General features: G+C 34.9%; 1 long non-coding RNA gene across 1 annotated transcript in view; it reads left to right on the top strand.

Moving 5' to 3' along the window:
* Nucleotides 1-13,302, top strand: part of LOC116301882 (uncharacterized) — a 29,247-nt gene that overhangs the window by 13,015 nt on the left and 2,930 nt on the right. Inside the window, exons 2-3 of the long non-coding RNA XR_016119443.1 lie at nucleotides 10,623-10,708; nucleotides 11,262-11,387. This is a non-coding gene — a long non-coding RNA (uncharacterized LOC116301882). The remainder of the gene's footprint in view (nucleotides 1-10,622; nucleotides 10,709-11,261; nucleotides 11,388-13,302) is intronic.

Raw genomic sequence — 13,302 nt, 5'->3', positions numbered from 1 at the left:
CACCTGAAAATGAATCTTGTCGGATATTATCCATATTAGCGTTAGCATTAGTATTTGATTCTGCGCGGGATACTTGATTCTGATTGGCTTAAACCTCATAGCATTCGGTCAATATTGATTTTCTGTTCCATAGGAGCCCCTACTATTACTAAAATGTGATATCGAAGAAGCTGTGTTATATCCTACGTGATAATTAAGATCCTGATAAAAGCTCTGTTCAAGAACTCTGGTTTTTTTTCTTAGTGTACTATATTGAATTTGATGGAAACTTGATTTATCGAGATTATATTTTGAAGGTCTTGAAGCTGATGCCTCGACTATAAGATGAACAAGTCTTTTTCGTATTGCGCAGATTATTGGAATCAATTTCCATACTGTTGAGTACGTTATTAATTATTAAGGCGGAACCTTCACAACGGTATGCAACAGATAAACATTGCCAACTGACTTGACTTAATCAATCATGTAGTATTACGGTAGAAGTAGACCAGTGCCAATATTTTTAAGCCTGTCAAACTTGCAATTTTGGTTTTGTTTGGCTTTACAGGGTGACATGATAACTGCGCCATTTTCTTTGATTTACCCGCGTATTTGCAAACAAATATATTACTATTTTTTGTCTAGTATAATCGTCAGTGTTTACATTACGAGCATATCTTATGATGCTTGAGTCAACCCGAGTTTACTTCAAAAACACCGGAAAATATGAAGTATTTATTTTTATGATAAAAAATAGTCTATAAACAGAGATCTTCAACATGTACCGTGCTTGCACGAAATCCTTAGTCTTTAAAAGTATACTTCTCATTTGATATCTTGCATCTCATTAGGTATATATATAAATGTATACTACAACCTTTCTGCAATCAAGTGTGTGTGTGTATATATATATATATGCAGCATTCGCTAATTTAATAAGATCATAGATCTAATAGAGCGTTTTCAAGCTAATGAAGTAGTAGGGTGATTTTACTTGGATGGTCAGCGCCGTAGCGTTTAGATATGACTAAAGAAACGGCCATCTTCGTTAGGAACTCTTGACAGTTGAATTGAATCACAGATAGGAATAATTGTTAATCTTAAGTATTGTTAGTCTTAAGTACTAGATAAAGTAAGATTCATTTATGAAATTAGTCAGATTTGGTCTTACTACTTTATAATCGAAATCTGAATAAAGAGCCCTTGCTAATGTTTTCAACTGAGCGTTTTCTTTAGATAGATCCCTTTTGGCAATTTATATTACGTTAATGCGGTATTTCGAAATATGAAAGAGCCTTTTGAGTCCGTACGCCGGGCCAGTTAAGTTATCCTTAAATAGCTAATGGGTTGCCTATGCTTTTAAATAATATCATGGGTTACTATGGTTTCGTGAATGTCACTCCAAAATATTTGATTTAGAAAGCCTCTACAAATACTTTGTTATGGGATTAACCGAAATGAAACTGGTGATGAGTCGTAATATCAATGCTTGAGATCAAGATCATTGCCTTTCTAACTGCCTTTTTTATACACTTACTCCAACATAATTGCTCGCGAATTTTGCGATTTTTTTAACTCACTGGATACTGCTCGTATTGCTTCAAAAAGCTCAAACATTTAGGCTTTTGAAGGTGTGTTCGAAATCATAGTTTTGAGTGGTGTTTGCCGTTATGGACGGATTTTCTAGCAGTGTTTTTCACAATATTATGCAGATTAAGTTTCCCGTTTTTTCTTCCCGCAAACGGCAAACGTGACCACGTTTTCATCGTTTCCATACAATTCACTTAACCTTTTGCAAATCTTCCCGACAAAGACACATATTCTTATTTTTATCTACTACTTGGAGATTTTTGCGATTCCTTTTCACTTATTTTAAAGAATTTTTAATGGCCAACTGACGTTTTACGTTTGCCGTAAACGAGAAGCTTAACCTTGTCCTCCTGCTCCCCTAAAAGTCGATAATTTTTATGAAACTTCCAATTTTTGGTAAATAGATTGTCATAATTTTGTCTGCCGAGTTTGAAGAAATATTTGTTTGAGCAAACTTGAGTTCAAGACTTTCATTTTCATCGTGCAATATCTCCAAACCTCAAAAGGGACACCGCCAAAACTCAACAATTCTATCCTAATCTTAATATTTCTACGGCCTCTGATAATTGCTTTCGACAAAGAAAAACTAATCATTTTAAGGATTTTTTTTTCCTTCGCATTTTTATTAGAAATTGGATAAAATATCTGACCTTTTTAAAATTTATCTCACAATAATCAAATCACTGGGTCTTCGTATTTTTTATTAGCAATTGCGGCCAATACGAAACACTTCCTATACCAATAAATTATTAGTCAGGATCTCAGAGCGGCAGGATCGACCATCTTAATTCATGGCCCGCACATTAGTTAAAGATATGGCCACTATACTATTTGTAAGTTTACATCGGCATTCTTGAACGAGATCTGCCTTTCTGTAAAGGAAGTCTAGCATGTGAGGCTTTCATACAAACATTTCATATATTAGAAGACTTTTCGATGTATACTATAAAGCTTTTTGTTCAATCAAATAGTCATCAAAATTTACATGGAAAGTAATAAGATGTTTGTACCCACTCCAAATGATGCAACCAAGACTTCCAGCTGCTAAACATCTTTCCCTTTGATTGCTTATAACATTCTTAAGGCTCTCGTTTGGCCTCCAATTAATCCAATCAAACCATAGCGCACGAACTACACAGAATCTGTTTGAAGGAGAACTACAAGGATCACGAGGCAACTTTCTGTGAAACCATTTATAATAAATTTTCAGAGTTTTAAGTTCCAAGATATGCTCAATTTGTTGAGCTTGTGGGAAATAGCAACGGTAATTAGGAATCATGAATTAAGAAACCCTTGAACAAGCCGTCCTCATTACAATCGTTAATCTGCGGCAAGTGATCGAAACTTACAAAGGCTAGAAAGAACTTGATTTCAACGAACTATAGACAATCAACCTCGATAATAACACGATTCTTCAAGCCTAGAAAATTCGTTAGGAAGCCACTGAATACGATCTAACAATGAGGATTTTCAATTCTAGTGCACCTGTTCAAGACATCTCATCTCATCTTGTCCGTTTCTTTTTAACGTATCAATAGAACTACTTCTATAGAGATCTAGATCAAAGGAACCAACTACATCAAATCCTTTTAATTAAACTGCTATTATTTTGCAACATATTGGAGCTTCCGTTTTGTAGAATTTGGAAAGAAAATCGGAGCAGGAGCTTCTGGTTTGTTATAGTTATGACTCGTATATACTGGAGTTCTTCCTTTTAATGAATCATAATATAGGGTATTGTTAGATATGATCCATCTTTTGAATAACTAAATAGAAAGGAAACGAACCGAAAGGGGCAAAGAACTAATATTGAGAACCGATTTTAAATGAATATTAACTAGTACTTGCTTCATTCAATTCGTAAATTATTATCATTAAGTATTAAGGTGTTTTTTGCTGCTTGGAGAGTTCTTATAGATGTGATTAGTGTTTTTTCAAAGGTATTTTTCTCGAAAAAATTTTCCGGTAAGAATATAATTGAGGAAACATAAAATTCATCTTTATTATCATTGTTTTTTATTAACATTATTATTTTTTAATCTCGTTGTTCGTGTTTTTTTTTTTTTTTTTTTTTTTTTTTTTTTTTTTTTTTTTTTTTTTTTTTTAAAGTATACACCAAAAACCTAGAAAGCTGAGATCACTGAGCATCATGGGAAACTTTTCATATCAAAAAAGCATATATATATACAAAGCTTTATTAATACAAACTGCAGCTCGATGATGCTCAGAAGAGGTGAGACTGTAACCGGTAAAAGATTCGCAAGTCTATGTACGGTTATCAAGCGGTTGAACGTGTAAAATGAATCTACCCATAATCCTTGTCGGCCTCAGCTTTATAGCTTTTCAGGTGACTAAATTTATTGAAATAAGTGTATATTTATTTAATTTTAGTTGAGACCTCTCTGAAAATCGCATAGTCGTGAGCATACAGTATCCTCAATTATTCTTTTTTTTTTTTTTGAGACTCATGGCCTTGATAGAAATATATGAGGTCCTTTAATAAATGTTTATCTGCTCAGTATTATTAGTTTAGTAGTTTTAAGGCAAGTTAGCCTGAGGGCCGAAAAGATATCTTTATGCAAGTCGGTTTAAGAGCCGTTTTAATCGGCTTAGCGTCAAGATCCTTTATCATATGTTCTCCAAAATTATTTTAGTAAGATCGTTCAAGACATCTTTCTGCTGTGACAAGCATGCATAAGGGTGAGAATATCTTCATGGAAGCAATAAGTGTCTTGTTGATCTTACTGTCATAAGTGTTTTAAACCTCAGATTTGCACTTCAACGAATATAATATAAGAATAATCTGTCTTTCCTAATTAATTGTCTAAACTAAGATTTTTTCTAGCCCGCAGCTATACCAAATCAGTCTATAAACATGTGTTTTCACTGATCTCCCTTGCCATTATTGTCTCAACACCAGTCAACATGCTTGACCCAGTGGGCCGGATTGAATCATGATACGGTGGCTTAGTGTCAAAAGGATGCTAAAGTTTTGACAAACGCCCACGTTTAGTATTATCAGGTCCGTTCGTTCGGTTGCGACTATAGCAGTCCCTCAGCGCATGCGTACTAGCCTCAAAGAGGACCGAAACCTGATGGAATCCCACAACCTTGCTGTCAAGGTCATTTTATGCTTAACTGAAGTAATTCTTTGATCAATTTATTTTTCTAGATCACTTGGGAAAATATCAATTGTTATTCATTAGATTTCATATCCGTTAGGCTCATTACAATGGCGGAATTAAAAGCTTTGTTTACATCTGTTACTAAGGGATTCGCAGTATATTTATAACCATTTTCAATAATATTTGCCAAAAGGCAAAACAAGCACCATACGAGTAAGCTTTATGAAGAAAAAACTCGTGAAAATTATCCGAATAATGTAAATGACGCTTATTGAGGATTGAGAGGATTGAAATCTGCATGGTTATAGTGGCTGGTAGGGTATGCAATAATCTTTAAAATAAGGAAATAATTTGATATCCCGTGACCATTGGCAAAACAGAGGTTAATCATATTTCTGGGTGCTGTCAATGGAGGCATTATTTAGCTACTAATGAGCGAAAAGCTGTGTTTTCAAAAAAAAAAAACGTTCTTATTCTTCGTTTGCACGTTACGTCATCGCGGCCATATTGGTACCATTTAACAAAAGATTTCTCATTAGCATCCATTGATAACGGTACCACAATGGCCGCCATGTTTTTGTCTTTTAACTCTCTTGGGAATGCTTGCAACCCATCAATAGTATCAATCAGTAACAGTTGAAGTAGCTAGTGGTGGCATGTCGTCAAAAACATTACATACAAACCTGCCAACTTGGCTCTCGAATGGCTTGCAAAACGTCTTTTATCCAATTGTAGGTGCTGTATTAGTCTGTATAGGTAACATTTATAGCTTGTCTAAATCGATCTAATACGATTCGTCCGCACTATTATAAATACTATCTTAAGGGTAAAAGCAGAGGGGAACTGGGAAGAGTTACATACGTTTTTCGTCGCTTCATTAAAGGCATACCAATCCCATGACATATACCTATAGATTCTTACAACGAAGGAGCCTAGAGCTCAGTTATTATCAATTCTTTTACAAACATTATATGATGATACAGATTCAATATCCGTAATACGCCTATCAGGTATCATGGTATCACTCGTATTGATTCTATTTGGAGATAATGATAAAGAAAGAATAATGATAATTGGAAAGCTGTTTTATTACAAATCAGTGATTCGAGTGCCTCTTATAACGAGGGCCTTAAACGAGGTCAGTATCCATGGGGCCATCCAAATTATGCTAAGATCACTAAAAAGAGTAATCATGACTTTTTTGCAATGATAATTTCAAAACTTATTATTCACTTTTAAAACGTATGAGAGAGAAAATTTCAAAAGATGTTCATGAAAAGTGTAGATGTATTGCGAGAAATGCGAATAATGTTGTAGATTAGTAGACGGTCAAGTGAAGTCATTATTCTTGACCCGGTATCTCCTTGGTGAATAATACCACCAAGGTAGGGTATGTTTTATGTACCGCCCAATCTTGGTTGTATTATGAACCAAAGATAGGAGGGCATTAACTTAATTACTGATCAAATGATCATTAAGTGTATGTGAGCAGCTTATTGACCGCTAAAGAAAGAAAGAAAAAAAGGAAGGAAGGAAGGAAAAGAAAAGAAAAGAAAAGAAAAGAAAAGAAAAGAAAAGAAAAGAAAAGAAAAGAAAAGAAAAGAAAAGAAAAGAAAAGAAAAGAAAGGAAAGAAAGAAAAGAAAAGAAAAGAAAAGAAAAGGAAAGGAAAGGAAAGGAAAGGAAAGGAAAGGAAAGGAAAGAAACCATGGACAAATATACATTAGCAACCAAGAACAAGTTTAACCTTGCATTGGGTCCATCCAAACTGTGCAACTGAGCACAAAAGGTTGTCAACAAAAAATATCATAAAATCAATTTGCAAACATGACTGTGAAAATCTTTTTAAAAATACAACAAACTGTGTTGAGTAAAGCTCAGTTAAGCCTGTCTTAACCTCATTGAACTTGCGCAGCAGATAAAGTGTGTCATTAGTAAGATAGCATAAAATACGCATTGCGGATTCAATACCTAAAAATATATAGCTATATCTGATTATTATCAAGATATTTAGTATTATAGTAGGATATCGAAGCAATAATACCCACCCAGTCTGTATTTATATCAATTCATACGAGTGATATATCTCACGCCAGACATCATGACGCGGGCAGGGGTCCTGACCAGTCTGTCCAGTGTAGACTAGTGAGGAAGATCCAGCTTTATTACCGGTATTTTAGACTGTTCTAATCTACTGTACGGGTAAATTTTGTCGGTTTTTGATTTGCGGTCCAGGAACTTATAATAATGAATATTTACATTCAATGAGGATAAAGTAACGTCGCGGATATAAGCAAACACAAATACTTCAAGTTAAAGTATGAAAATGAATTAAACGGAAATGAAGTTTGCCAATGAAGCTTTTCATGTTGGAAGAAGAAGCTTTGGCATCAGAAATCATTAATTAAAGATAGTATAAACATGTCAAAGTGGGTGCCTTTTTATAAGCCTTAATACAAAAGATAGTAAGAAAATTAAGAGGAAAACCAGGCGGAAAACGATGGATTATTTTATACGAAGCTACCTTTTTAACAATGTTATCTTAAGAAAAGCTCAACGAAGAGCACCTGAATCTTAAGTATTTAAAAACATTTCAGTTCTTCCGACTTAAATATTACTCAGGGGACTACCACATAGTATAGTTTACCTCGCAGCAAGCAAGATCTATGTACCACAGGGTGCCCAATGAAGAACGAGCGCGTTGGTTTAGAGACCACAGGCAGCCCATCAGATAATAGACTTTTAAAACGTTCAGTATTCTTTCTTATGTTTTCGTAAAGTTTATACCCTTTAAACCTGCTTTATATAATTATGCGACCACAACTAAGTCTGACTACAAGTCTCGCATTTGGTTTGGTATTTTGAATGAATCTTATTTGAGCTGTCAAAGGTAAGAATTATTTTATTTGACTATCATAACCGAGACACGTTTTCCAGTAAAATGCCTCAGGCTTCTACCCTCGAAAGAATGAGAGCATGAAAACACTTACAATAATGAATTAATGTTGAATATAATAACTAGATAGTGGAATGTATAAACTTACTGGACAATAACATCATCTAAAGCGACTGTTTAGCTCGACTATCTCACAGAATAGCAATGTTTTAAATGCAGACCGAGTGAAGAATCGATGTGAAATGTCAACAAGAGCTGTAATACAACGACGAAAATATGTTGAATTAAGCTTATTATGGAAACAAATATATGTATTCGGTTGCTGTAGATTCCAAGAATTCAGGTTTAAGTTCTTCGTCGTTGGAAAAATATAGAAAGACTTACAAAGGGAAACAAAGTTGTAAAGTTGTCTAGTTAAAGTCAAACTCGCGTCAAGCTGGAAGTGCAAATGACTCTTTCCTTCATTTACAAGTCAAATTAATTAGTGATTACAAATTCTTGGAATAAAGTTGAACTTGAAAGTAAATTTTCATACAGTTTAAATACAATTTTTTACCTTGGTTTTCTAAACACTTGTTCTTCTTTTTGTTGTCGTTTAAAATTTTTACACAAGGTAGGACAAAGGTGCCAACTAAAGGTGCACGTTCATTCATTAAAATGGCGCGAAATCGTGAAGTATTTATTTTATTAAAATTGCTGAATAAATAAAAAAACACAGATAAATATATAATAACAATCGAAACGAATAAACTCATGAAGGAAGGAAGGAAGGAAAGAAAGAAAGATAGATAGATAGGAAGGAAGGAAGGCAATGGATATGCTGGAAGGAAGGATATGCTGGATTGGAAATCTCTTGGTGAGGGCGGACATAACTGTTTAAAAAATAGAATATGAAATAGCACCAGATTCATTAATTAGAATTCCTCTTGTTTTTGAATGTCACGAATATAATACTAGAGGTTGTCATGTGAATTCTAGGGCAAGGAATATGCAAGTAAATATCTAAATTTAAAAAAATTCTTGCTGATAATTAATTTCATTTTTATTGTAATTAGTAATTTAACTACGTTTGTAATATTTTTATTTACGGCTCTCTGGAAGAGAATTATTAATGAAAGAAACTAAGTTACCTACCTACCCAGTGGCGGATCCAGGGGAGGGGTGCAAGGGAGGGGTGCAGGGGGTGCACACCCCTCCCTGGTTACACTTTGTGCTCCTACTTCGAAGATAACCAATTTTGTTTTTTGGCTTTGATTCTAAGGGGTGCACCCCTCCCTGGGTTAACATTGTGCGCAGCACCCCTCACGTAACAAACTAGAAAGAATGAAAGAATGAACATTGAAAGCTATTACCATCTTGTATTACTCCATTTAATAGCACTGAAATGAATATCAATTTATTGGGGCAAAATATTAACAAAAAAAATCAAAGAAATTAGTGAAGATGTTTGGTTTTGTCAGTTACTTCATATGATGTCCTTAATATTTTCTTATTTACTTCTTTTGGGTATTTTTGTTTGTTATAGTCTGTCCATCTGTCCACCTTTCAGTCCTTCTTTTCGTTTTTCTGTCTGTCTTTCCGTCATTTGATCTGTCCTTCGGTCCGTCTGTCCACCTTTCAGTCCTTCTTTACGTTCTTCTGTCTGTCTTTCCGTCATTTGATCTATCCTTCGATCCGTCTGTCCACCTTTCAGTCCTTCTTTACGTTCTTCTGTCTGTCTTTCCGTCATTTGATCTATCCTTCGCTCCGTCTGTCCACCTTTCAGTCCTTCTTTACGTTCTTCTGTCTGTCTTTCCGTCATTTGATCTGTCCTTCGGTACGTCTGTCCACCTTTCAGTCCTTCTTTACGTTCTTCTGTCTGTCTTTCCGTCATTTGATCTATCCTTCGATCCGTCTGTCCACCTTTCAGTCCTTCTTTACGTTCTTCTGTCTGTCTTTCCGTCATTTGATCTATCCTTCGATCCGTCTGTCCACCTTTCAGTCCTTCTTTACGTTCTTCTGTCTGTCTTTCCGTCATTTGATCTATCCTTCGATCCGTCTGTCCACCTTTCAGTCCTTCTTTACGTTCTTCTGTCTGTCTTTCCGTCAGTTTGATCTATCCTTCGATCCGTCTGTCCACCTTTCAGTCCTTCTTTACGTTCTTCTGTCTGTCTTTCCGTCATTTGATCTATCCTTCGATCCGTCTGTCCACCTTTCAGTCCTTCTTTACGTTCTTCTGTCTGTCTTTCCGTCATTTGATCTATCCTTCGATCCGTCTGTCCACCTTTCAGTCCTTCTTTACGTTCTTCTGTCTGTCTTTCCGTCATTTGATCTATCCTTCGATCCGTCTGTCCACCTTTCAGTCCTTCTTTACGTTCTTCTGTCTGTCTTTCCGTCATTTGATCTATCCTTCGATCCGTCTGTCCACCTTTCAGTCCTTCTTTACGTTCTTCTGTCTGTCTTTCCGTCATTTGATCTATCCTTCGATCCGTCTGTCCACCTTTCAGTCCTTCTTTACGTTCTTCTGTCTGTCTTTCCGTCAGTTTGATCTGTCCTTCGATCCGTCTGTCCACCTTTCAGTCCTTCTTTACGTTCTTCTGTCTGTCTTTCCGTCGTTTGATCTGTCCTTCGGTACGTCTGTCCATCTTTTCGTCCTTCGATATTTTCTTCTGTTTGTCCTTCTGCCTTGCTGCAGTCCGTCCTTCTAACCGTCTGTCCATCGTTCCGTACCTATGTCCACCCATTCATCCATTCATCTGTTCGTTAATTTAATAGCGTTCCCTAGCGTTTCTTTGCTCACTCATTTGTTCGTTTTTCCACTTAATTGCTTATTAGATATATATTTTTCTAGCATCTTGATTACTATTTTACAAAAATGAGGCAATTTAATTTTAATTTTTCTCTTTGTGCATTTTCCATGGCGAATCACAATCGACTTATCAATAATGGAAGTATATTTGTCAAGTATTTGTCAGTTGTCAGACGTAACCAGTGCATGATAGGCTGTGATACTAACAGCTGCTCTATAGCGATATATTTCACTTTTTCGTTACAGGAAATCAATGACAATAATGGCGATCATCTACAAAGCTGTCAATCAAGCTCGCTCTGCAAAGCACTCTGGGATATTTAAAAAACAGGGTAAATTGTTTTCGCGCCTTCTGTTATTATTTTTTCTTTGCATAGTTTATATTCATACATTACACAGTGCGCTTACGTACACACTCTAGGATTCCCCGACAGCCAAAAATAAAATATCACTAGTCTTATACTATTGTAGGGCCAGTGACTTACATTGTCTTAAAGCTATTTTTTTACTTGGGTGGTTTTTTTTTTATACTCACTAAGCTATGCACTTTCATTTCTTAATAAAAGGGATTATATTTGCTTAAGAATCATTAAACGATCCCTTCATTTTCATTAGATCTCCAATCAGGCCGGATAAGAAACTAAATTTGATGTTTATAAACCCAAGCAGGTGGGAAGTCAAGTATTATTCTTTCGCTGAACTTACATTAGCTTAATTCATTGAAGTCTCGCTGCTTGCTGACCATGTTCAAGGAGGTGGATACACGGAATATCTTAATTTGCCTGATGATATCTTCCTTATGATTGCATAACGCCGCCTGGTAAAGCCTACTCGTAAGTGAATCAAGGACAGTTGCTAAACCTACATTTTTTATTTCCCGAATAGCCACAAGATCTGTCTGGTTGGTCAATATAGGGTTGGTTGGATCGCCACTTTTTCCAAGGAATTCCTCTTGGTGTAAAATGGATGTAGAATTCAAGTACCTTCGTGTCTTCAACTGAAACTAACGAGGTAGATATATTTCTTGCTTCTTAAAAATCTATATTGTATACTTTTTCTCGATAACTTCACATAAGGGTGTAATTCAGAAGATATAGACAGCGCAGCACGTATTTAGAGCACGAGAAAAAGGTGTTGCTAAACAAAAACAAAAGAAAAAACGAGGGAAGGAAAAAAAGATATTAAGTCACTGTACAAAAATAGGAATTGAAAACATTAGTGCAATTTATTATTTCAAGATGAATAGTTTGAATTATGGACTCAAAGATTGAAGAGAAAGGTGAAGTTGAAAATACATAACAGAACAGACTGAGCATAGCTTTCCGCTTTCCAAGGTTTATTCTTTTAAGCTGTAATAATTTATTCCAAACCAAACAACATGTTTTTACCATTTATCCTCCATTTTTTCGCCGGTTTTTATTTTTCTTCCTAATTTAATAAAGTTTCGAAACATATCATAACATTGAAAGCACTAGTTTAAAAACGACACTCAAAATCGATTAGGCATTTTTAAAGAGAATAACTGATCAGAACTATATTTATATGTTATATATTTACATATAATATATACAATAAATATATTCAGTTACAGTACCATTTAAGATAAAAACTGCTTAACTTTTTTGAGTAAAAATGTTTTGAAATAGCCATGTGCTGATACGTACTCTATCAACAGCTATTTTGCTCTCAGCTTACTTTGCAACTATAATGCTCTTCAAAAGACTTCACATCTATAAGTAGCATTTCGAGAGAAAGGTAGTGCTTCTTTAACGAGGAAATCTAAGACTCCTGTAGAATGCTTCGTGGGGGGCAGAAAGTGATACATTGACCGGAGCGGTTCTTTTGACGTCGGCAGTTTTCGAACAAAGCACTTGAACGAATCAGTGACTGCGACTCGAAAAGTTCTAGCAAAGGATATATATTGATCAGGGTGGTAGGTTAGCTACATGAGATTCACGCAAACGCATAAACACGAAGTCTTTTGGCTACAAGCAAGCCTTTCGTATTGTCCTTGAGAGAGTCTTTACATGAAGTATTTTTGATATTTGGCATTCTTAACCAATTAGATTCAATGTTTATCGACGTCAATTCCTGTCAAGTTGCTCATGTTTGGAATTTTTGTTGTTGAGTGCCTTAGAGTAAGAGGAAATGAAACAGATTCTTTTTGACACAAAATGCTAAATAATACTTATTACATTAGACACTTTAATCACGGGAACTCTATATATCTAGCAACCTAGAAAAAAAGATAACATACCATCTCTAAATTTTTGGTATTACAAGCTCACAAAAAGCAATTTTCTTTTTAATCTTCCTTTTAATGCCTTTTTCTTTGTTGTACTTCAAACTTGATTTGGATTTTCTTTCTTTTATCCATTTTTGCACAAGTTTTTGGTTTAATTTTAAATGAGTGAATTTACGACAATTAGCTGGTCGTCTATAAGGTTGTTTATTCTAAATATTTAGACATGAATCCATCTAATCTTGTTCAAAACATTCTTCGAAATTCCCTTTTTCCTGCAAAAATATCAATAAATATCAATTATATTTCATGCCTAAAGCAAACAAACAAGAATGATGGCACGTCCGAGAAAGAGAAATAATTTGAGAATGAATAGCATACATACTAGCACGATGATTCGTGACTTGAATTTTTTTATTCCGTACAATTATCTTAAGATATATTTCTATTTTTGCGATTTCATTTGTAAGGGAAGCCAAAATAACCTTGTATTTGTATTTTTAGAGTAGCTGCTAAAAAAATGGCCACCTTTATGACGTGTACCTGCATCAATATATATATATATATATATATTTTTTTTTTTTTTTTTTTTTTTTGAACGATTACCTATCAATGCAATTTAAGTATGTTCTTGTGTTAGCGTAGATGGGGGGAAATGCCGCCTTACTTAAAAAAAGACAACCG

This window comes from Actinia tenebrosa, unplaced genomic scaffold (genome assembly GCF_029948245.1).
Source record: "Actinia tenebrosa isolate PJP-AT-01 unplaced genomic scaffold, QUT_ActTen_1.0 PGA_scaffold12__29_contigs__length_12842862, whole genome shotgun sequence".
NCBI classification, from domain to species: Eukaryota; Metazoa; Cnidaria; class Anthozoa; order Actiniaria; family Actiniidae; genus Actinia; species Actinia tenebrosa.
This window is presented reverse-complemented; position numbering and strand designations above follow the sequence as displayed.